The sequence below is a fragment of the Ursus americanus genome, chromosome 30, assembly GCF_024610735.1.
Source record: "Ursus americanus isolate L20-20 chromosome 30, mUrsAme1.1.p, whole genome shotgun sequence".
In the NCBI taxonomy this organism is placed as follows: Eukaryota; Metazoa; Chordata; class Mammalia; order Carnivora; family Ursidae; genus Ursus; species Ursus americanus.
The window spans coordinates 1,622,260-1,647,813 of NC_142156.1; the positions used below are offsets into that span (position 1 = coordinate 1,622,260).

The 25,554-nt window shown below is 52.0% G+C and overlaps 1 protein-coding gene across 4 annotated transcripts in view; it reads left to right on the forward strand.

Moving 5' to 3' along the window:
* Window positions 1-25,554, forward strand: part of KIAA1671 (KIAA1671 ortholog) — a 185,853-nt gene that overhangs the window by 135,465 nt on the left and 24,834 nt on the right. The window lies entirely within an intron of this gene.

Consider the following 25,554-nt stretch of genomic DNA (forward strand, 5'->3'; position numbering starts at 1 on the left):
CAGAAGGCTCTAGAGCCTCTGGTGCTAAGTTCAAAGAGTGTACCAAAGTAGCTGCCCTGGTGGATGATGGGTAAACAGAGTTTCATTTGTCCATAAAGGTTTTTATATGAGCCCTGGAAGCAAGTGTAAACAGGTCACTGAGGGACAGGATTTTGGCATAGAGTTCCTCTTCTGAGAGCTCTCCTGAGCTTTGATTGTCAGAACATCTAGATCATTCCATCAGACCCTTTTCATGTTGGGGAAACCGAGGTCCAGAGAAGGAAAGAGACCTACAGAAAGTCACACAGCAAGTCAGTGACAGATCCAGACCTGGAACTTGGGTTTCTAAATTCAAAGTTGGGGCATTTAGGGGCCATGCGGTTCTCAACCTTGATATCCTTCAGAGCTGAGTGACATTTACTGAGCTCTTACTGTTTGCAAAACTCTGAGGTGTTAAAGATCATGAGACCGTTCCCGCCTTTGGGAAGTTTTCAGAAAGTGATTCAGGTACATATCCAAACTCTGCAGCCTTGAGCCAACCTCTTCTCCATAGCATCCGCTGTGGGCCTCAGTTTCCCTCCTCCTCCCTATGGAGGCTCTGGTGTGACCTTTTAGGGCCTCCCCAGTGGACTCAGCCTGGATTCAAATCCCCGCTCCCCTGTCTGCTAGCTGTGTGACTTTGCCTAAGCCTCAGTTTCCCCATCTGTAAAAAGGGAATCATCATACGACAGTGAGAATTCCTTCATCACAGGTGTAAAACACCCCACAGAGCACCTGGCACGTGGCAGTAGTTGGTAATCATGTGCGTTTCACTGTACCTGGTCTCCCTTTCCAGCCACTTCCTCCCGGCCTTTGCACAGGCCATTCCCCTCCCTGGAACGACGAGACAGTGGCACAGGAATTTCAAGGAGAGCAGGTGGGCCTGGCCTACAGAGACGGAGCCAGCGGCTCCCGGCCACCCTCCCAGACTCCTTTGTTTCCACGTGGCTTCCCCACCCACCCCGCAGGACACACCAGTCTGAGCCCTCCCTCCCGTCCCTGAGTGCTGCTTGATGAGGGAAGCATGCTGGGTGCACGTGGAGCGGGGGTCATTAACAGCCACCGCTAATTAGGAAGGAAGTGGCCACAAAGGGTTAATCAGAGGCGTTCTGCTCTGTAACTGAGGGAACGACAGTTGGAGGTTTTTCATATCCTACGCTGGAGATTTTTTCCTTTCCTCATGCATAAATACAGGGCCTTTGGGGGGAGGGCTGGGAAAAGAAACAGGCTGTCAGAGCTCTGTATAATGTGGAGCCCCGTGGATTTTCAACAACTCCGTGCCATCGGTGGGAAAATATAATCCCTCCTCTGAGCCGAACCATGAGGAAGAGTCGGTGTCGCCTCGGTGGCGTCTGTCAGCAAGGCGGGTGTGGAGGAAACGCGAGGGTGGTAGAGACGGGAGACCTGGGTTCGAATCCTGCTGCGGCTGCTTCCTCTGTTTGGGGCCTTGGCCAAGGGCCTTGACTTCTTCAAGCGGTGTTGTCTGTCCTTGGGTGCCAAGAGGGGCTAAACCTGGGAGGACTGAAGTCAGACTTTGGAGGGCGCCTTGGGTGCTGGTTCGCTGAGAAGAGTCTCAGGTAGGGCTCTTACGGGGCTGAGGCAGACCCCAGAATCTGCCTATGTAGCAAGAACCCCAGGCGGAGACTGTCACATGGGGGCCACCCTTCGATAAACAGTTCCTTCGCGCAGTTCGCTCAGTCAGCAAATATTTATTGAGCACCTGCTGTGTGCCGGGCACAGTCGGCGGTCCAGGGTCCAGCAGGGAACAAGACAGAGAGGGTCCCAGTCCTTGAGGACAGTGTGTCGTTACAGGAGGGCATGCTGCGAATCTGCTCCAATGGACATCTTGTACTTGAATGAATGAATGAATGAATGAATGAATGAATGAGTGAGTGAATGAATGCATGGCTGCATGGATTGTCAGCACCCCTTTCTGATGGTAGAGGTGTCTCTGCACTTTCTTCCAAATCCTCCCTAGTGATTCTTGCTGGACCACAAGGCCGTGCTGAGAACCGTTTGCCCTTTCTGGTCCTCCGAGCCCAGCACTCACCAGGCACGTTCGTGCTACTCCGTCAGTAGCTGATGGGTGGATGAATGAGTGAACGCAGAGACAGACACGGGAATGGTCTCTACGCTCCTGGGTGACCGCCAGCCAGATTCGTTGGGTGGATAATGTATAGGGCTCAGTGGAGGTGGGCTTTCTTGCTAGGAATGTGGTGTGGAGAGGCTCTAGATTGTAAACTGGAGTTCTCTGTTCAACAGCAGAGTGGCCTCCCCATAGGGTCACAGGGCCTGTAGCGGTCAAGTCTCAGGGACTTGAGGGTCAGACCTTGCCTTGAAGAGCTGGAGAAATTCCAGCTTTGTTTTCAGCACCCCTCATTGGTACTCTCTGGGCCACTTGGGTTTTCTGTGGGTGCCCCTGCTCCTGCCCTATCTCTGTGTCCTGTCTCCCCTAAGTCATCTCTCTGGACCCCAGGATTCTCACAGTTAACTCGGCTCACCTGTCTTTGTTTATGTGTCCGTGTGGGGTTGAAGTCAGACGGCCTTCCCTGGAGCTTGTCTGGAATCCTTTCTGAACTAACAGGGGGAAAGGTTTCTTACTAGCTGATTTCGATTCTGCCCTCTGCTCGTTTATTCAGCTCACCTGTGTTAGGGACCTGCTGTGTGCCAGGCACGGTACCAGGTGCATTCACGTGCCTGACATCACTCTACCCCCGTGATCACCCTCGGGTCGAGTGGAAGGGAGACACACGCTTAGTGGCTGGGACCCTTGCCCACGGAGGCTGGGGCTTCTCCCTTCTACTTCTCTGCACTTAACGCTCCCGCGAGCTGAGTTGCTGGAGAGCTTCGTGGTGCTGTGAGGACAGAGGCATCTCTCTGTTTTGTCGAGAGTCAGACCAAGCCAGTTAGGTAAGGCACAGACTTGAGAGCCAGATGTTGTCTGTTCAAATCCCGGCTTTGCAGCCTCCTAGCTGAGTGACAGAGGCAAGTGACTTCCCAGCTCTGTGCCTCAGTGTCCCGACCGCGAAGGGGATAATACCAGTACTTCATAGGGTTGTCATGAAGGATACATCAGTTGACGTGTATCAAGCACCGAGGACCATGCCCAGCACAGAGCTGGCTCCAACTGTGCTTGGTATTGGAGCGCCTGGGTGGCTCAGTCCGTTAAGCATCTGGCTGTTGGTTTTGGTTTGGGTCATAATCTCAGGGTTGTAGGATTCTCTTGGGATTCCCTGCCTCTCTCTCCCAACCTCTCTGCCCCTCTCCTTGCGTGCGCACGAGCTCGCGCGCACACTCTCTCTCTCTCTCAAATAAATATATTAAAAAATGAATGTGCTTAGTACTGATATAAGTATTATTATATTCACTGTTATAAGAATATTATAAATAAGCACATAAAATATTATAAGAAATATTTTGGAGGTGTGGTTTACATGCAGCCAAATGCATAGGTCTTAAGCATCCAGCTTGATGAGTTTTGACAAATGCACATACCTATGTAACCCACACCTCTATCAAGATCTAGAACATTCTCACCACCACCCCCCCAAATTATTTCATGCCCCTTCCAATCAGTCTGCCTTACCTGGCACTTAACAGCCACTTCTTGAATGAATGAATGAATGAATGAATGAATGAATGAATGAATGAATGAAAGAAATCCATTTTGTTTGATCCCAAACCTCTCCATGCCACACGTGCTCGTGATCATTACTTAACTTGATTAGCTGTTACGTAAAGGTCTGAAACAGGAGTGCAGAAAGGAAGTTATACTAGGAGAACTTCAGCATGCTGAAAAGGTCCCAAAAAGGCCAACTGCTAAAAAAAATAAATGCCTGTCTTATTGGGGTGGAGAAATCTCCAGCATCTGGATGGGACGTGCCCTGCAGGGTTCCCCGTGTGTCTGGGCCTCGCCCGAGAGCTCAGACACAGCCAGCACCTCCCTGGCACCTGCAGCAGCACAGGGCGCCCAGCCTCTGGGCCGAGAGCCCCTCTCCCCACTGCCCTCCAAACCTGTCCTGTCCCGGGGAAGCAGAACTGAGTGTCCCAGACCTGCGGGGATATGGGAGGTGGAAAAGCTTGTTCTCCTAGTGGTTTTCATGGGGTTGGGGGGGACCAGGAGGAGAGGGGTGGTGGCAGGGCTCTAGTCCCCGCACCTTCCTCACCACGCCCCAAATCCGGGTTGCTCCTTGATCTTTGTAATAACTTTGTAGTGACTCATGTGATTGTGCTTTAAGAGATTTTCCTAAAGCTAAAAAAGGAAAAGGAAAGTGGGGAAACATCCACTGCCCTCCGTCCGAGACGAGGAGACGTGCAAACAGGGCTGGCCTTGCCCCTGACAGTGGCAGGTGTGGTTCTGAGCCTGGGCTGCTGACTCCGAGTTCTGAGTCTTCCCCTATGGTCCCGCCCTGCAGAGCCGAGTCTGGGGGGCCTGCCTGCAGCCCGGCCCCTGTGATGCTCACTGAGGGGTCCGGGATACACACGGGAGCCCACAGGTGGTGCCTGATCCCCCCGCCCCGAGCAGATTCCTGCTGCTTTGCTGCTAGGGGGGCTTTGCTTTTTTCTCTCTTTGGGGCCTGGCAGGCAGCACAGGGCTGCTGATTCCCTCTGGAGAGGTGGGGATGAAGTCACCCTCCACGCCCCTGGGCTGTGTGGCTGGTCAGGTGAAGGGGCCATTTGTACCCGCTCAGGCTGATGTCATCCCAGGAAACCATTCAGCGCTGGGGGCCACCTTTGGCCCTGGCTGCCTGCCCGCCTGTCGCCTGTGTCCTGTTTTGTTTGTTATGTGGGGCGGGCCGAGGGAGCGCCCTCTGGTTGGTGGAGGGAGACACGGTCTCCTCTCTGCTCTCTGAAAACAGGGTGACGCGATCCCTTCTCGTATGGAGACACCTGGGGCTATGGGGCAGACTGGTTCCAGGTTCAAATCCCGAGTATGCCACCTCCCGGCGGGATGGCTGTGGGCAGGTTACTTGGCCCCTCAGTCTCTCAGATTCTTCTTCTCTGAAAGGGGGTGATGGGGGCAGTGCCTCGGGGGGTTGTTCTATGATAAGGCTGAGGCGATGCATATAAAGCTGCTTAGTGCAACGCCTGGGCCCCCAGGAGGCACTTGTCAGCCTCTGTTGTGACTATGATGGTGGCAGTGGCTGTCATTTCTATTGTAGGGAAGATGGTTACGAATGACGTTTGCATTGTTCCCAGAATTGATTTAAGTTAAGCTTTTCAAACAAAACAAAACAAAACAAAACACCAAAAACAAACCAGACACACTTGCTCCCTCTTGGACCCCCATTTGGTTTAAATCAATGCGATTTAACAAGATACATAATCGGTAAGTGGGATGTGGGTGGCTTCCCAAACCTTCACTCCGGGAAGGCTCTCAGCCTCCCAATTTGTAAGCCGCTGTTAAGAGAACTAAGGTTCTCAAAAAGCGCAGGTGCCCGGGCCCCACCTCTGGACAGTCTGACATAACTGGTCTGGGCTGCTGGCCTGGAAGATGGAGTCTTCAGAGCGCCCCAGGTGATGCTGCCAGGGCCTGAGAACCACTGGGTCAGGCAGCATCACCTAAAGAACCCAGACCTCAGGGTAAGATGGACCCAGGATCAAATCCCAGGTCTGCCACTTGGCTTCGGGCAACCAGGGCTAAGTTCCTACACCTCTTGGGGCCTTGGTTTTCTCACCTGTAAGATGTTTCCAGAAGCTGCTGGGAGGGCCACAAGACCCATGTGAACGGTATCTCTTACGAGGTCATGAGTCAGAGTGCACATTCATACATGTGTTCCCTGAGTATCAGGGCGGGGCGGAGAAGACACCTGTCCCACCAGCCATTCCCACCTTGCCCCCATGGAGGATTTCTGTTGCTGTCTCTCCCCTTACTTTTCTGGTCTGAGAGGTTCCCAGGATTCTTGTCTGCTACACTTAACACGATAGGTGCCCCGCTCATGAGGAATACCAGCGACAGTACATTTAAGAGGCACGTGGTTAAACGATGTTTTTAATGGAGGACTTTTATTTATGCAAATATGTGTTGGTTTCCTCCAGAGGCCATCACTGGCATCCTGTATGTCTGGGATCTCAGTTGAGAGAAGTGCTATAGATTCGCCTGCTGACCTGAATGGGGACATCTCATGGTGGTGAATGGACACACCAGTTTTAAGACATCCACTGCTAAATCTTAGGGTGGTGGGGGGGCGGGGAATGAGCCTCCAACTGGAGGAATGTGGTAGTACGCGTCGACTGTGGAATTCACAAAATACTCCGCTTGGATGGGTATCTTGCGTACCACACTTTGGGAAATGCACGGAGTCGTTTTCATCTCCCCTCTGGAATTATATACACTGGTTGCCATTAAGGGACTGTTCTCCAAAGTGCCTTTATATGAAGTCAACAACAGTACATTCCTTCCTCTATTTTTCTTGGGTGGAGAGGAAGGTACATGTATAGAAATGTGAATCACTCCCATCCAGGCATTGATGGGACAGGCCCCAGAGGGCCTTGAAATTCCAGAAGAGGAACTCTCCATCTGGTCTACCCCTCCCCTCTTTGTTCAGAGAAGGGGCTGAGCCAGAGAAAGAAATGACTTGGCTAAGGTCCTGCAGCCCCTTTCGGGCAGGCCTGGAATCCAGAAAAACTTACCGCTGGACCTGGGTTTTTTGCTTTTTGGGTTTTTCTTTCTTTCTTTCTTTCTTTCTTTCTTTCTTTCTTTTTTTTTTTTTTTTTTCTATTCTCCACCTGGCTGAGTACCTTGCATGCTGTTTTTACAGCCCGGGCCGTTTGGCCTCCGATCATTATTGAAATGAGTGGAGGTTTCCGGGAACAGAGCGAATCCATAGAGTTTAATTAATGAATGTGCCACAGGGCTTGGCAGCTGGATTCCTGTGTTTACTGCAGGCTTGGCTGGCATGCGGTTCAGGAACTGTAGGAGGGTGGGGTCCCCTCTCCTCACCAGCCCCCACCCTCGTGGTAGGGTGTGTGTGTGTGTGTTTGTGTGTGTGTGTGTGTGTGTGTGTGTGTGTATGAGACAGAGAACCTGAAATCTGCCTCCCCCACCCCTCTTTAGAGTCCTGTGAGACTGCATACAATTTTCTTTATTGCTTTTAAAAGCACTGGCATTTTGTTTTTAGCATAGCTGTCTTTATCAATTCGTCGAAACAAAATCATCTCTCAGAGACCCCAGAAATAGAAGTGGCTCTCACGTCAGCAGACCTAGCAGCAATTTGGTTCGTTCTGTTGTTGTCCAGCGTCTCAAGCCAGGTTGGGCGCCTTTGGTGAGCAGCAAAGCTCCGATAACCTCGACGGGGGTGAGGGAGGCCGCCGGGGATCACAGCTGAGCACCCCGAGCGCTTGGCAGCTCTGTGAGGCAGGACCTCAGAATGGCCGCAGCAGGGCTCAGAGTTGGGCAGACTCGAGTTTGAATCCCAGATCTGCCACTTGCCTATTCTGTATCCTGGGGCAGACAAGTGCCTTATCATCTCCGGATTGCAGTTTCTTCTCAGGCAAGATGGGAATACATAAAATGCACACACAGACACACACACACACGCACACACGCACACACACACACACCACAAAGGGCACTTAGCAGCAAGCCCTCTGTAAGTATTGGTGGTTATCCAAATCATCATTATATATACATTCTAATTTTATAGGGATGACAGCCTAGTCTTGGAGAAATTCATTGACTTGCCAAAGGGTTAACAGAACATCACGGGTAGACATTTGTTGGTGACATCGCGCCCCCACAACCCCCAGGCTCTGCCATTTCCTTTGTACGTTATACCCCAAGATTGGAGGGATCCTGGGCACTTCGGCTGTTTGTTGGGAAGTCCTTTATTGCATGGATTCTGTGTGCGTTTCTTTTAGTACCACTGGCTGCTTGTTTTTCCCTCCGCATTCACACTTTTGAATTTTCCTTCCCACTCTTGAAGTCTAAAGAATCAAAGCTAGACGTGTGACTAATTAACGCCTCTTAAGTGGGGGAAAGGTGACCTTTTAGATGTCATGAAAATGGCAGCCACCAAAAGAAGGTGATTCTGCCCCTCACATGGCTGTCTGGTGGGCATCAGCTCCGGGAATAGACCGTGCGAGCTTTCCCCTGTCATCTCGCCTCTTGGGTCCTGCACCTTCCCGGTCCCTTGGGCGGGGATGCACCACAGTCATAACAATGCTATTGGCAGATGACATCGATTGAGTGCTGGCTCTGTCCAGGCTCTGTTCCGGGTTGTTCTCGGTGCTTGGATGCTTTTAACCCTTACAAGCATCCTGTGAGGTAGGGATTATTACCCCACGTCACAGTGACGGGGCCTGAGGCTCAGGGAGGTGAAATGACCGGCTCAAGGTCACACAGCTGGGAGGCCACAGAATCGGCGTTTGACCAAGGGCTTTGGACTTGAGCCCGTGAGCATGACCATGGTGCTGTCCAGAGCTATAATCTCTGCAGCTCACTTGAGCTCTGAGTTGGAAACTGCCCTGACCCCATTTAGAGGAGGAAGAGGGGAGGGAGCCTATATTCCTATGTTGCTACTCTAAGCTTTATGTGCCAGATGGTATGAGCCTATTATGTGTATCTACCATTTCATTCCTTTCTTTATATACTCCTGTCTCCCTCCCTCTCTTCTTATCTTGCGTGTGCCTCTCTCTTTGGATGAAGAAATGAAAGCTCAGAGACATAACGGGTTTACCCAGATTGCACAGCCTGTAAACACTAGATTTTGAACCCAGATCTGGTGAGCCCATGCTTTTTCCCCACACTGAGCCAGTGGTGGCATTTCTGATCCTGTCCCCACAGAGGAGAAGCGATAATGTGAATTCAGAGCTTGGCTTCATGGAAACGTCCCTAGACCAGGAGTCGGAAGCCTGGTACTTGGTCTGACGCTTAACAGGACCCTGCTGTGGGACTAGAGAAAATCCTGCCCCTGCTTTTGCCTCATTGGCCCATTTGTAGCACAAGGTCTTGGTCTCTCCAGTTTCTGAGCCTCTTCTGCATGCCAGCATTTCATGTGCATTCTGATTAGAGAATCAGATGCCTCGGTGTTTATCCTGGAGAAGGTGAACCTCAGGGCCGACCTGCAGACCTCTGGGAGACTGTCCCTGCGGTACGGGAATGAAGCACCGCTGTTTGGTGTGCGTTCCAAGGCAGAACTTAGACAAATAATGGGATTTTTACTTAAACAAGAAACTCTTCCCTAGCAGCAGAATAGACAGGTCCCGTCACTGGGGTACATCTTTGAGGCTGTAGACATTCAAGGTTATACAACCAATGACAGACATTAGGAAATGTGCAATGCTGAGTCTTCCGTCTCTGGAGGAAAGCAAGCAGAGGCTGAGCAGAGTGGCCTCTCAAATACCTCTAAGCTCCATAATCCCATGATCCTGGAAAGGATAACCTGCTGGTGAGCCTAGAGCAGGGTACCAAAGAGGCTTCCGCCCACCTGCTGACTCTACACTGGCAGGGGCTGCCGGGGCCATTGCAGATTCTCAGGGCTTGTGGGGGTTCCGTTCTGTAACTGATTGGTGATGTCTGCCAGGGCAAGCAAGTCAGTGCTATTACCACTTTCTACTTTTATCTTTGCTGTTTCTCTAAAGGGGCACAGTTCGTGATTGAAACATGAGATTATTACTATGTATTTTAAAATCCAGAGATGGGAGGGCATGCGTGTCAGCAGCCCCAGCAGCAGCAGCCCCCAGCTCCCGCACCCAGAATTCTCCATCCTGTTACTTTACTCAGCCTGTGGGGTCTCTCTGGGGGTGGGGGGGCGGTGGTGGTCAGAGGCTTTAGGAAGTGCCAGGGAATGATGGAGTGGTCATTCCTCATCTTGGTTTCCCTCACTTGGGGAAGTTGGCAGTAGCCGGTAACTAAGCTTAACAGAAGCAGGTATATCATTTGAGGTTCGCCTCTTCCATGTCTTACAGGGACACTGCTATATGCCTGCCTAATTTTCCAAGCCTATCACTCATCGGTAGATAAATTGCACACGTGCTGGGGAATCAAGATGGGCCTGGGTTACCAGCTTCTCTCTTTTCTTCCTCCTGCTCAATTACCGTTAGGAGCCATCATACCCTCATCACGTGATTTCCTTTCAAAGCGAAATAAAAGTTGCAGAAGCCTCCTAGGGAGAGTTTGTGTCCTGCCAGCACCTGTGGATAGCTGGGGAAATTTCCAGCAGGTAGATGATTGACAGTGGGGAAGACCGAGACCAGAGAGGTTAAGCCACTGGTGCCTAAGCGTCTCAGGTTAAAAGCAGCAGAGCTGGGCCTGTCTGCCTCAAAAGTTCCTGCTCTTAAATCGGTCAAGGGAATGGTTGTGCCGCAGCGGTGTTCAATACACGATGGCTCCTTTTTCTCATCTTTGTCTCAAAAACAGTTTGCCTCTGTATGTCAGGATGAGCTTGGTTATGCTGCAGTAACAGACAGCCCCCAAAACATCAGGGGCTTAAAGCTAAAACCTAGGTTTCTCTCGAGTGCTCTGCACGTCTGCTGACATTGGCTTTGTTTCATGTCATTGTCACTCCAGGGCCCAGGTTGATGGAGCAGCTTGCCTGGGACATGGCCCTCCATGCAGCAGAGGGAAAGAGAGCATGGCCAGCCATGCACTGGCTCTTAAAGTTTCTGCCTGGAAATAAGTGACACCACTTCTAGCTCACATTTCATTGGCTGGGGCAAGTCACATGACTAGACTTTTTCACAGGGAGAGGTGGTAAATATGTATGCCTTATAATACAGTCTGCCTGCCGCCGTCTCAGTGTGATCTTTATGGATTCGTTTGTAGAATTGATTTGGCACAGGCCCATTTTGTTCCCTTCTCGATAATAGGAGCCATCCTTCTGGATTAACTCTGTTCTTGTTTCTTGGATTTGTCAAGGAGCCCCGAGTCAACCATATACCCATTCTCAAGTATGGCACAATTTCTAATTCTGACCTTTCCATTCACTTCTTCATCTGTCGGTTCATCCCAGAAGATGGCCACCCAGTCGCGGAAAACCGACTTTCAAATACCAGAGTTAAAGAAATTCAGTCCCGCGTTTCTCCCGAAGAGAATCCACTGAAGTGTTGCTGACTTCACCCTTGGATCCTGCTTTAGCCCGGGTGGGCTGCGGACCAGACGCTTCCATGCGGGGATCAGACCAATCAGTGATTACGTGGCTGCCTCCGGAGGGTGCTAGATTGCTCAGGGAGAAGTTCTGTCTTTGGGGGCTTGGGAATTCCATGGCCTGCCTCTTCTTCCCTTTGAGGGAAAGGGAATGCCAGTTTCAGTATTTAAGCAGAGAGAAGCCCAGCCAGCTGTACCCCCCGCCCCCCACCTCCCAGGCCCTGACTGAGAAGCAGTGGAGAGACAATTAATATGGAGTCTAGGCGTCGTCTTAAGCGGCCTCCTGAGCATTTGTGCTCATCTCTTCTCGGCTGGGGATTCTGGGGATGCTGCTCAGAAGATATTTATAAAAGGAATGCTCATTTCCTGGGGTACTCGGAGAGGCAATTACATAGTGAGGAGGGGGAGTCGGGGCCCCCTTGATGTGGCTCACCTGGGAGGACTGTAGGAAGATGGAGGCTTGGCAGGCTGTAGCCTCCAGCCTTGCTCGCAAAAGGAAGAGCCTGATCAGAAGCAGGACTCCCTGATTATGGGGTGGAGGGGGGTGGGGTGGGGGGGCTCTTAGGAGGTGGGAGGGGAGGCTGTATGGTGTGTAGATAGGGGTTCAACAGACTTGGGCTTAGATAGTGACCCTGCTACCTACTTCCTGTGTGACCTTGAGTAAGTCACATAGCCTCTCTGAGCTTTCATCTCCTCGTCTCTTAAAAAAAATCACTTAGCACTTGTTCAGTTGCAAAGGCATTGTAAGGCTTTAACGAGACCATTCATCTCTTCAGCAAATGCTTCTCGTGGAACTACTGTGTGCTCGTGGCACGTCAGAGGACAAGACAGACACTGTCCCTGTCCTCATGTCATTTACTTGTTGGCTTGGGGAACGGACACAATGAAGATATGTATCAAGTGGTGGTATGCGCTACGGAGAAAAATAAAGAGGAGTCAGGGGATAGAGAGGCACGGGGGGCATGTGTACTTTACACAGATGGGCAGGGAAGCCCTCTTCCAGGAGGGGACATCCGAGCAGAGACCTAATGAAGGATGGAGCCATGCAGGTGTGTGGAGGGAGAACATTCCGGAGCCGGAAGCAGCATGTGTGAAGGCCCTCAGTTGGGGGTGTGCAGTGCTTGGCTTGCCTCAGAAACCCCATGGAGGTCTGTGGCTGGGGCAGGGAGTGAGCGGGGCAGGTGGAGGCCGAGTGGTGGAGAAAAGCACTGCGTTAGTCACGACCACTGTATAACAAACCACCACGAACCTGTTGGATTCCAGCAATACAGATTTGTTTTCTCGTGGTTTTTATAGGTCAGGATTCCAAGCACAGCTTAGCTGGGTTCTCTTCTTACGGTCTCACAAGACTGTAATCGTGGTGTGGGCTGGGGTGCATTCTCATCTGGAGGCTCGGCTGGGGAAGGATCCCCTTCCATGCCCATTGCCTTTTGGCAGAATTCAGTCCCTCGCAGTGAAGGACCGAGACCCCTGGCTGTCGGCTAGAGGCTGCCTACAGTCCCTTGCCACCTGGGCTTTCTCAGCATGGCCCCTGACTTCATCAAGCCCAGCAGGGAGAACCCCTAGAGCAAGGCAGCTAGCGAGACAGAGTCTTATGTACTCGAATCACAAGAGTAACGTCCCATCCCCTTTGCTGTATTCTGTTGGTCGGAAGCAAGTCACGGGTCCTGTCCACACTTAAGGGGAGGGGGTCACACAAAGTGGGGGCTGTAGGGGGGCAGCTTAGAGTCTGTCTGCCACCAGCAGTAGGTGAGGGTGGGGGAGCGCGAGGCAGTGAGGAGGGCCTCGCAGGACACAGTGAGCACTCTGGGATTTGTTCTATGCATGATGGGCAGCCACGGGAGGCTCCTGAGCAGGGAATCGGCGTGAAAAATTGTGCCTGCTTCAGGGTGTCCGTTCCAGAAATGGTCATTGCTGTTCTTAACAGTCCAGCTCCCGGTTAGGACATTGGTCACATATATATGGGAGCGAGAGAGCGAAGGGGAATTGGAAAAATAGAGCTCTCCTTCAGGCTTTTCCTGAAGCATGCTGTGTGACTCTCTACAAGACCATGACCTCTCTGAGCCTCTGCCCCTCTTGAGACGATGCAACATTGAGACACAGGGCTCGGCACCACTCCTCAGCTGAGTGGGGAGAATCGGACGTTAAGCAAATAATCACCCAGGCAAATCACCCCTGAAATCTGATCCCAGCTTTGTAAAATAACAATCTAAAAACTGACAGGGAGTAAATTTACCCACATTTTAAAATAACAGTGATTCTTTTCGATGGTGGGATTGTGGGTGGTTTTTATTTTCCTCTTTATAACTTCCTGATGTTAATATGTATCTTTATATCTAGAGCCATATTTCTATTTCACAGTGAAAATGTGTACCTTCTCTCATCAGAGAAAAACCCCTGACTGCCAGGGCTTTTGGGGTGATATATCCCTTTTCTCGCTACCCTCCCCACGATGCTCAGCACAGCCGATCGGGGGAGGGGGGCTGCATGTCTCCCCACATTTATCTTATGGAAAGAGATGATTCATCGAAGTAGGCTTCTAATTTCCAGCGTTCTGGACCTTAATTCCAGCGATTCTGTTCAGCCCATGACTTCAGGGGTCTGTGCGAGGTCTTTAGAGAAGTAGACGTGAATTTGAACCCTTGGCTCCGCTGTGTCCTAGCTTTCTCCCCTCAAGCCTCAGCCCCCCGGCTTTAAATGGGGTAATGATAGTCCTTGCTTCATAGGGACGGAAGAGGGGGAGAATAGTGTGGGGGGCCGGGGGGGAGTCTCAAGGAAGCACCATAAAAATGGTGGTGATTTGTGTAAGATTAAGAATTAATGAGCTGCAAACTTCTCTACCCAGCATTTCCGCAGGCAGACCTTTAACATCTGCGGCACCCCAAACTCCATACTCAAGTCCCGGGGGGCAAGGGGGCGGGGTGTGCGCTGTAGCTGCAGCCCCTGGTCGCCTAGCAACAGGGAACCCGGTGGATCTTCTCATTTGTCGGAACGCTGTTCGGACTGAGGTGGCTCCGATATCCAGTTACACGGGAAGGACACAGTGAGCCGTGTGCACAGACCTCTCCACAAGTTGCAGAATCCGATCCCTTTCTAGAGCCTTCTCAAGCCAGAAGCAAGATTTTGGAGGCCACAGAAGGGTCAGGAAACCGGTCCTTTCGCCACAGGGAGCGCGTGATCCCCACGGCTATCCAGCTCTAGCCGAGAACCAGCACCAGCTGCCCTCTTGGCCTGTGGGGTTCCGCGCAAGCCAAGTGGGGTATTTATTGTCTCTTGCGCTCAGTGCACGTGGGCTCCCTTCAGACCAGGTGGATGAAATCCAAGCTGTTCTCATGCCATACCTGGAAACTGAACGGGGACACCCCCCCGCCTTTAGAGGCAGAGTTACCAGCATCTCCGGTTCCCAAACGGAACCCTCCAGTGGGAGGAATCCTCATTGGTGTTGTCTAGACACGCGGTTTCCAAACACCGGTCCAGGGGCTGGAGAGGTGACTGCCTTGATCTTCTCCCTGAGCTCCTGCCTTCCTCCCGTATCCGTTCACAGATGACCCTTGAACAGTGTGGGGGTTAGGGGCGCTGACTCCCCGTGCAGTCAGAAATCCATCTATAACTCTTGACTCCCCCAAAACTTAACTGCTAACAGCCTACCATTGACCAAAGCCTTGCTGAGAACGTAACCGTTGGTTAGCACATGTTTGATACATTATATTATTATATGCTGTATTCTTGTGCTCGCTTTGGCAGCTAACGTATATACTGTGTTCTTACAATAAAGGAAGCTAGAGGGGCGCCTGCGTGGCCCGGTCGGTTAAGCATCCTACGCTTGGTTTCCGCTCAGGTCATGATCTCAGGGTCCTGGGATCCAGCCCTGCCTCAGGCTCTGTGCTCAGCATGGGGAGTCTGCTTGAGATTCTCTCCCTCTCCCTCTGCCCCTCCCCCTTGCTTGTGTGTCCTCTCTCTCTCAAAATTAAATAAATACATCTTTAAAAAAATGTAAGCTAGAGAAAAGACTGTACTTAAGAAAATCATAAGGCAAAGCAAAGACATTTTCGGTACTCGGTTGTAAAATAAAAAATCTGCCTGTAAAGTGGACCCGTGAATTTAAACCGTTGTTCAAGGGTCAACTGTATGAAATATTTTTCAAGCTTCTCCCCTGTCCCAGGCACTGGGCAAGGTGCCGGCGAGATGGTGGTGATTGGCGTGAGCCCCTTCCCTCATGGAGTTTCCAGCGGGCCACCGGAAGACAGCCCGGGCCCAGGTGCACCTGCGGCTGATGAGAGAAAAAAAGAACAAACTCCATTCATTCAGAAAGGACTGCCTTTTATTTGGAAATGATGTTTGTCATTATCTGAGGGTGTTAAAATCATCCAAAAACCCATTTTGAAATGAACTGGGTTTTTTTTGGGGGGGGGGTCCTAATGTAGCAGATTAAAACATTGGCAAGCCCAGTGTGGCCCCCTCCCCACCAGTCTTTCCTTCCTTCCTTCCCTCCCTTCCTTCCCTTCGGTGAATTATCATGGCTGTGAAATGCTGGTCTCCGCTTATCTGGCTCCAGCTTGTCATCTGACAGATGCGATTCCTGAGCCCAGACGTGGCCGAACCATAGCCACTGACTCACACCTCTGACGGCCTCCAGCCCAGTTTTCCCTGCACTTCAGCCAAGGCAGATATGCCCCCAACCCCTGGCAAAGCCCTGAAAACACAGGACAGTTTGGTGATCTAGAAAAACTTCAGTTTATGATTAGACTGGACCAGGTTTATCTTCGTTCTGCCATTTATGCGCTGTGTGACCTTGGGCAAGTGAATTAACCTCTCTGAAGCTCGGTTTCCTTGTCTGTAAAATGAGAATGATAGTAATAGTACATCATAGAGTTCTTGAGGGAATTCATTATGAGAGTGTCTTCCTGGCTAATAAAAGCACAACACATGCTTTCTCTCCCTCCCCTCCTTCTTTATGGTGCTATTAGCTAGGCTTTTAAATGCTTCAAATTTTTCCACCTTTACCATTTTGCTGAATGATCCTTGCTGGAAAGCCCTTGCCCCCGGCCCCTCATCTTTACTTCTTGGCAGTGTCCCCAACCTCCAGGGCCCGGTTCACATGCCTCCTCCTCCAGGTAGCCTTCCCTGCTTTCTCTCCCACGGGACAAACTCATCTGCACTCACCACATGTATTTGCACACACATCTCCCTCCCCTGACGCTCCTTTGAAGGGGCTGGTGGCCTCTTGGGTAAATGTTATGTTGACTCCTGGCCCCTGGCTCTCAGTTGGGCCCAGTTCAACAAATGACATTCCCCCACCCCCAGGCCACTGGGCAAGCTCCTAAGACAGTTCTAGCATTTGGCAGAACAAGAGTCTGGACTTTGGGCTGGGCACAGAGTTGCAGAGTCGTGCACCTCCCCTGTGAGGAGAGTCAAACTCGCCAAACCTAAATCAACTATTTGTACGGTCTTCACAATAGCCGAGTGAAGGGGGTAAGACTGTTATCCCCGTTGTGCAACTGAGGAAACTGAGGCCCAGGGAGACCAAGGGATTTGGAATCCAGGCCTGGCTATACCAGGAGTCCCCACTCTGAACCTCCTTCTTTTCCCGGGGAGCCCTGTGCAAGCCCCACTCACCATTAGTTAGCCCCAACCTTGCCAAGGTCCCCCTGTGGCTAATAATAATATCTGATGCTATTTCCATGAGAGAACAGAGAAGAAGCAAGGTGTGTCCCCTGTGGGAGGCCTGTGACCTCTGAACTCAGGGGTAAATGCCCTTTTAACCTGCTTTTTAATCCCCCTTGACCCTGGGCACCTTCCTCCAGGTATGACTAGGAATCCCTTCCCTTTAGGGACAGTGAGTGGATCCCCGTGGTCCCCAGAGCCACCTGACAGCCACAGGGCCCACCTGAGGCCTAGAGCCCAGTGTGGGTTCCCTAATTATTGCTGGAAACCATCCCTTGCCTGTCAACATGCTATAAATAGGGAGCTGGAGGAAGAATAAAAACAAAACAAAACAAAAAAATGCCACTGGCTCTTTTCCCCAGTGGGGGTGGGTTGAGTTAAAAAACCATTGGACTAGTGGCATTTTGGTGTCAGAAAGCCTGAGGGGGTGGGAGGCGGCTGGGATGGCCCCCCCCCCCCACATTTTCTATTGTTTCCATTCCCATCGGCAGCACGGGCTGCAGAACTGGGTTCTAAAGAAGTGACTCCTCCAGCAACCTGCCCCGTTAGGCAGTGACCATGACCGTGATTTCTCCAAGGCCACATCGTGGCCCCCCGCCTGACTGAGGCTCTGCTGACATATTCCGGGGGCGTGACATAGCCCACAGCCCACCTCCCCTGCCCGGGCTGCACCTTTGTTGTCCCTAAACTGAGGTCCCGGGCCAGCTGCGATGCAGTCATGGAGAAGTCAGGCTGGGGAGCCCAGCCATCCTTTGCCGGCGGGGGGGGCAGAGGAGGGCATGACAGCGTGCACCTGTGTGCACATGATTCTCTTTACAAAGCGTGTGCTAACCCAGTGACGCACCCAGAAGGGGAGCTCTGCGGAACGTCAACTTCTCATGGGTGGGAAGGTCCTTTGCGGGGAGGACCATGTCAGCAGCATTTAGTAAAATGTAATAATAGTATAAACAATAATGATAGCAGTTCGAGTCGTCAGAACCAGGCATGGGATCAGAGAGGTGAAGCGAGGTGCCCAGCGTCACGCAGCTGGTGTGGGGCAGAGGCAGGATGTAACCCAGATCCCTCTGACCTCAGATCCTCCACCAGAGCACTGAGACTTGCCCATGGCGGAGCTTCCCCAAGGTGTACTGCTCAAACAAATCCCTTGCCTGCACTTCTTTCAAGAATCACTCCGCCTCTCCCAGCCTTGCCCTGAGGCTTCAGCCGTGGATCACTGAAATGTTATTTATCATGAAAACATCTGGGGACAATAGCAGTTCCCAGGGCCAAGCCTGCCTCTGTTGTAATGTTGCTTAAAATAAGCAGAGGCTAGGAAGCTTAACCTAGGGAACACGCTCGAGTCTGGGCTGCCCTGGTTTGATTCCCACATGTCCCTGTACGGGTCACTTCCCTCTGAACCTGTTTCCCCATCTGGAAAAGGGGATATACTGACGGTGGGTACTGTGCTCCCCTTCCCTAGTGGGAGCAGAGTATTGGAAGCCCCCCAAATTTGGTTTTCACATTTGGAGATGACATTTATGAATGCACCCAGCAAACAGTCTTACATGTAGACCGTTGGTGCCTAATTGGTGTTTGCAAGTAAAAGAAGAACACCGTGCAGCAGGGGACTATTTGACACCCGAGGAACTGGATGAGCCAGGCAGACCTCAGCCCCCGAGGGTCCTCGGTGGCTCATATCCCTCCCTTCGGGAACATAGTAAGGACTAAGGCTTGTGTGTTCAATTCGTGTCTTTATTTGGGAAGCTGGAGGTTTGAGAGTGGGCAGTGGGGATACTAGACTTAGAATGTGATTTGGGGGAACGGGGGTGGGGGTGGGGATGCTCAGCCTTGACTCCTACATCGGCTCGCCAGATGCCAAAAACTCCATCTGTAGTAAAAGCAGCCTTTAGAGTGATAGCCTGCCGGCAGCCCCATCATGCTGGCCCGTCCCTCCTCCTGGGTATCTCCCTGGCTGTCGCCCTCACCTCCTTCGGGTCTCTGCTCACATGTCTCAGAAGAGAAACATCCCCTGACCCCGACAGCCCTGTTTAAAAGTGCAGCCCCCCTGTCCCCCAACTCCTCGGCCTCTGCCCTGCTCTATTTTTCTCCACGGCACATCTCCCCTTGCGGCGTCATCTGTAGTCTGTGCTGTATTTGGTCTGTTTCCCGTGCTAGAGTGTGAGCTTCCCCAGGGCAAGGACCTTCCCGCCTCGTTCCCAGTGCCTGTACACAGTAGGAGCTCAGACGAATGCATGAAAGGAGGACAGGCTTCCTGGGTGCCAGGGCATTTGTGCTAATTTTCTCGTGTCATCTTTAACAGCCTGGAGAGGTGGGTTCTGTTGTCCCCATTTTTTTAAAGATTTTATTTATGTATTTGAGAGAGAGAGAGACAGAGCATGAGCAGGGGGGAGGAGGCAGAGAGAGAGGATGAAGGAGACTCCCTGCTGAGCAGGGAGCCTGATGCGGGGCTTGATCCCAGGACCCTGAGATCATGACCTGAGCTGAGGGCAGACTCTGAACCAACTGAGCCCCCCAGGCGCCCCTATTGTCCCCATTTTTATAGATGAGGACATTAGAACGTGATACCTTAGTACTTTAGTACCTGGGTACCTTCTTTATATTACCCACAGCCTAGTGCTTGATTCTTCTTCCTTCTTCCTTCCCTCCTCCCCTTTCTCCTTCCCTTCCTTCCCTCCTCCCTCCTTCTTCAAACGTTCCCTAAGCCCCTACATTGTGCTGGGCCCAGGGTTTGGCCCTGGGAAGAGAGAGGTGAACCCAATTACAGTTCCAGCCTCAGAGGTGCTCCGTCTTGGGATGGGGCAGGGGGCGGTCAGAGCAGATGCAAACCCCTGCTGCCCTGGTCCTAAGCACTCTGGGAGAGCTCCGAGTAAGGACTGCGTGCTCCCTTGGGCTATGGAGAGCGGGGTTTTGAAGGTAGGGCAGGAGTTCCCCAGCAGAAGGGGCGGGGCCAGGCATTCCAGGCGGAAGGTGACCGCAGCAGGTGCTGGTGCTGCTTATGCCACACAGTCCAGCCCAGGCAGGTGTCCTGGGGCTGCAAGCGCCGAGCCAAGGAGCTCAGACTTTCTCCAGGCAGCATCAGCCCCAGAAGCGATGTCAGCCCAGGACCTTCCAGCTCTCCTGGGGTCTTTGCCCCTGGAACCTCGCAAAGGCTTGCAGTGCTGGGTAGGTCCTGCCCCAGAGTTCCCCATAGTGTCCTGTGTCTCAAGTGCTACTCACTCCTGTAATTGCTTGGGTTTACCCTCCAGAGAACAGCACGGAGAGTATCAGCCTTATTTTCTGGAAGCGGTGGATAGTCTTTGCTGTAAGAATCTCACAGTTCCTATAAACTCTGCCAGCTCCTCGGGGGGTGGGGGTCGGGGTGCTACGGTGATCCATATACCACAAAGTCCGAACACACCTCATTACTAAGAGCTCCTTGTACCATCCTGCCTCTTTGGCTCTGTCTCCTCCTGGTTGCTGAGCCGAGATGATTCTGACTTACGAGAATCATCATAATTGCGGTCGTTTCCTGAGTACCTACCATTTGCCAGGCACAGCGCCCAGCCCTTTACATAGATCATTAGCCCGTGAAATGCTGGCATCAGCGCTGGACATGGGAACGATTCCCTGCTATCACGGTAGGCTCAGAGAAGTGGAGGGACTTACCCAAGGCCACACAGCTTCTAAGTGCCAGGGAGCCAGGATTGGAGTGCAGGTCCGTATGGCCCCAAGGCACCTGCCAACTTGGCATCTCTTCCCTGAATCACTGTGACCTGCATGGTCTGCGGCTGACATCCCAGCCCCTCAGAGGCTCAGAGGCCCGAGGAACCAAGCTTTGGCTTCTCCATGCCTTTAGGAATCCACTGGAGGTATAGACCGGCATCGGGAGGAGGCAAGCCGCATTATCGATTTCTTGGGAGGCTGGTCGCCATCTCTGCCTTTGACCCGTTGCCTCCCCTTTCTTGGAATTCCCCTTCCTGCCTCATTCCTGTCTCTTTCCCAGATCTTGCCTCCTCCCCAGGCTCCTTCGTCCCCACTGCTACCCGAGATCGAACCCTGTGGACCCTTTGCACATTCTCCAGCACAGTTGCTGGTGGCAGTCCCCCTCCAACCGCTAAATCTGGAAGTCAGGGCTCATCCTGATTGCCTCCCTCACCTGCGAGTTCCTGCTAGTTTCGGCTCCTTACATTTTCCTTAAAGGCTTGGTGCTTCTCCATCCGTTTGCTGTGCCCTGGGTCAGGACTCCTGGGTCTCTCACCTGGGTGGTGGCGGTGGGCATCCTCCCCACCGGCCCCCTGGCTTCCTCTCTTGCTCCCTCCAGTCCATCCTGCCCACAACAGCTGCTGAGGCCCGGGAGTACCTGGGGTAGGACATCTTTATTAATCATGGGGCCCAGGATGACCAAGGGGCTGATTTAAGGCAGACTTTTCTGCCCCTTGCTCCTTTCAACCTTACCTACAACGGCTTGGACATCTTTCCGTATCAGGACTTAAAATTCTACTTCGTTGTTTTTAATGGCTGCATGGCATTGCCTTGCAGGGGTAGACTGTGGTTACGCATCAGATGCCCTGATGGAAAGGCAAGTGTGTTTTTGCTGTTACCGAAAACAGTGCTACTGTGAACATCCCTGGGTGTGTGAGTGTGTGTGTGTATTTGTATGTTTGTGTAGTTGTGTATTTGCGTGTGCATGTACTTGAATGTGTGTTTTAGTGTGCTGCGTGTTTTTTGTGTGTGCGTGTGTGTTGTCTGTGTATTTTGTGTACATGTGTGTTTGTGTCTTTGTGTATGTCCGTGTGTGTTTTTGTGTGTACGCATCTGCGTAGGTATCTTTGTGTGTACATGTTTTGTGTTTCTGTGCTTGCATGTATGTGTGTCTTGTGGACATGTGCGTATCTGTGTATATGCATTTGTGTATATACTTGCACACGCATGTATTTCTGCGTGCGTGTATGAGTTTGTGTGCGTGCGTTTGTGTGTTTGTGTGTATAACGCTTGGGCGAGTCAGCAGGGGTGGCGGGGCAACGTTGGGACATCAGAATGTGCTCACCGCCACAGGTCCTGGTGGAGACGGTGGCTGTGTCCTGCCCGGGAGCCAGGCTGGACGGTTCAGGCCCCTAAGGCAGTGGAGAGACGCGCCCAGCCTCCCCCACCCCCCCGCCCCCCGCCCAGTTCATCAGGCTCACACTTACGTGTCAGGGCTACAATTCTGTCACCTGACAAGTCAAGCTCCAGCCTGAAATAAACATGACAGGGACGTTTCGATGTGTGATGTTTCAAAAAAAAAAAAAAAGTCCAATTTGGCTTAGACTGTTTTAAGAATCCCTCCGAAAGGAGCCAAGTCAGGATGGGCTGGAAGCCAGTCCATGAAGAGGAAACACTAGGAAGCCTAAGAGAACTATATATTTATACAGTTGTACATGGTTAACATTTATTTTTTTAAAAAATTACTAACCACAGATGTGACAAAATACAAAAAGAGGTAGCATTAAAAATATAGGTCTCCTCTCCCCCTTCCCCCCTCCCGCAGGTCCCCTTCCAGAGACAAGTGTTATTATAGTTTTCCTATGTCCTTGTCCAGTAGCCCGTGCATTTTCAAATATTCACATATATTTGTGATTTTACATATATGAGAATATATTTTTTTGCTCACACACAAATGGCAGCTTGCTCCACCTGCCTCCTTCCTGTGCCCGTGTAGGCAGGGAGGGCGTTCCAGATCAGTGCGTCTATGTCTGCCTTATCTCTTTGAACAGTTATTTTTAACAATTAAGTAGCATGTTATGGCTGTTCTATCATTGGAGTTAAACACATTTTTAAAAACCCCAAATTCTCTTTTCCCTGGGCCCATCTTAACCTTAGACCTGTACACTTTTTATTAATAGAAGCTTAGCCTTAAAAGAGAAATGGAATTTGTCTGTTTCGCTGCAAAGAGAATCTAAGTACTTCTAGAATGTTCTGTGCTCCTCTCCCTGCCCCGCAGGAAGGTTCCTGATTATTTTGAGGATTGTCTTCCTTCCCTGGATCAATCTTTCCTATTTTGCACCTTAAAAAAAAAAATCCACTTTCACCATTTGTCAGCACCCTGAACATGGTGTTTTAAAACAAAGGTTTGTGTCTAAAAGTAATGAAAATTAAAATTTAAGGGCATGTATAAAAATTGACGGTTCTGTGATATGTCAAAAGAGTTTGAGTAAACAGTAATATCAGTCATAGACGTTAGAAAGGGGACAGGGGATTTATGAGTTCACTCATTCATTCATCCATCCATCCATCCATTGTCAGTTGCTTCCTGACCGCTGTGGCTGTCTCAGCTGGGCACTGGGGTTTGAGGGTGACCTGCCCCCAGTGCCTGCCCTCAGGGAGCTCACAGTTTGGAGGAGACAGTCAAACAAATAGTCAGCACAGCCAACCTGTTAAGTTCTGTGATGGGCTGAGCACAGTGGGGCTCTGTGGGTCCCGAGGAGAGACGGAGCCCAGCTGCAGATAGAGGCAGTCAGGAGAGGCTTCCTGGAGGAGGTGATGCCTGAGCTGTGTTTGAAGGACACATTCTGAGCTGACCCGGAGCTGGCACTGGCCAGTGGCTGACAGACTATATCAGGAAGTCTCCCGACAGGCATTGCAACAGGAGAACAGGTCATAGACTTGGTGTCTGACCACCTGGGTTCAAATTGGGCTTCTCCACTCACTCATGGGACCCTGGGCAAGTTGCTTCTTTCTCTGTGCTCCGTCTTCTCGTCTGGAAAGTGGGGTACTGATGGTACCTGCCTCTTAACGGTTGTGGGAAGGACAAAGAGTGGCAGCTGGGCAGGCAGTAAGGCTCATAGAAGTGTCTGTTGGTAGTGTTACCTTTCATCTGGGAAATGGGGCATTGGTACTGTCTATTTTGGGCATTAAACTGGATGATCCATGTAAGAAATTGACTTGGTACCGGGCACGTATTTGGTACTCCTTAAGTGTTCATGGTTATTACGTTCTTCTTTCTCTCTTGCCCACCTCTGATATCCAGAGCAGGCCCCCAGGGTGCCCTGGGCTTCTTGGGTCTGCAGGAACCATGCCTCTGAGGCTGATGAGAGCCTGCCCCCCCCCCCCAGCCCAGCTGTCATTTCTATGTATAGCCTCGGAAGCCGACGGGAGAGTCAGGAAGCCCTTGCTCTGGAGTCCTGCGGACATTCCCAGCCGAAACCAAACACGTCTCCCGAGCACCAGCTGCAAACGTGTGTTCCTGTCACTTCAGGTGACGCACTTGTCCCATGCAGACAGCATGTCTCCGCCAGACCCGTCATCTTGCAGGCTGCACACCCCGGTGGGTGGCTCAGCCCTGTAGGGCCCCAGGTCTGCTGGGCAGAGCTGGGGTCCAGCTCCTGGCATTTTGTGGTAGAGAGGAGCGGCTGACTCATGGCCAGGTCAAGGGAAAAACTCTGGGGTCTGGTTTAGGCAGCTTCAGCAATCAGCTGGGGGGAGGGGTTGTTTGGCCTCACAAGGGCCTGATTGCACCTGACTGGAGTGTTTGTTAGATGATGTGTCTTTTGGGGGAATCAAACCAGTGGACATCACCATCATCATCATCAGGCCAACCGGCAGCCGTTCGGCACTTCCCACACGCTGGGCATGTGCAAGCTCTCGCCAGACATTGCACAGAATCCTCCCGACCCCCCAAGCATCCTCCCCCCTCCCCATCGTACGGATGGGAAAGTCGAGGTTTGGAGATGTTCGGTCTAGCTAGCAAAAGGCAGGGCTGGATTTGCCCCTTTCTGCCCAATCTTAGAACCGGTCCCGCCTCCCAGCTCGACAGAGCCTCGGTGGGGTAGGTTCATTTCACATCTGCACCCTAAAAGTGTGTGGTTTCGGTTGCTAACCACCAGGGACTGTTCGCTTATCCATAAAGTGTCAAACAATTGGTGTGATTTAGGCCCCAAAGCGTGAAGAGCATCGTCTCCTCATCAGTTAGGTGGGCAAACTGTCGGAGGTGTGACGCACTCGTTTCACAGGGAATAAGCAAACCCTCTCCACTGGGAGGCAGCGGGCAGTTGACACGGGCAGGCTTGGTGAACGCCGGGCGTCAGCCAGCAGCAGAGGTCAGCCGTCAGGCTGCAAAGGGCCACTGAGACCTTCTATCCCTGGCCACCAACTCCCCAAGGGAGGAAGCTGAGGCTCAGAGAGGGGAGGGACTTACAAGAGAGGCGAGCCACAGACGAGGCGAGGACCTGTGCCATGACCCGGGGTCAGGGGAAGGAGCCCAGCAAGAGGTGTGTCTCTGTGGGCGGAGCCTAGAGCCACAGTCCAGGTGGGACCTCTGGGCCCAGGCACACATCTTCTTCCACTTCTCGGTCACTCTTGCCCGTGTGTCTGTCTGTCTGTGTTCTTGCTGCTGCTCTCTCTGCTTCCATTTGCCTCTCTGTCTCTGTCTGTCCTTCGCTCTCTCCACCCTCCCTCCTCCACCCCAAGCTTGCTACCAACCTCAGAGTTGAGCTCAAGACCTTCCTGCCCCACTGAATGATGCCCGTGGCGTGTCCCGAGTAGACTGTGGCCAGGTGACCGGCCCACACCCTGAGCCATGCCCCTATCCAGGCCACCACGGCATGGCCACACCTGGCCCTAGCTGCGCTGTTGTTCTTGGAGCCCATTGAGAGGGGTCAGCAGCTGGTATCGTCCACAGGGAGGGGACACTGTGAGGTTTTGCTGGCAGCACTGGGCGCATTCTGAGGACTCTGCCTGGCCCCGCTCTCTGTCCAGTTCCTTCTGGCCTGTCTGCCTTCCCTCTCCTTGTCTTTCTCTCTCCTCTCCTTCCCTCCTTCCCTCGGTCCTCC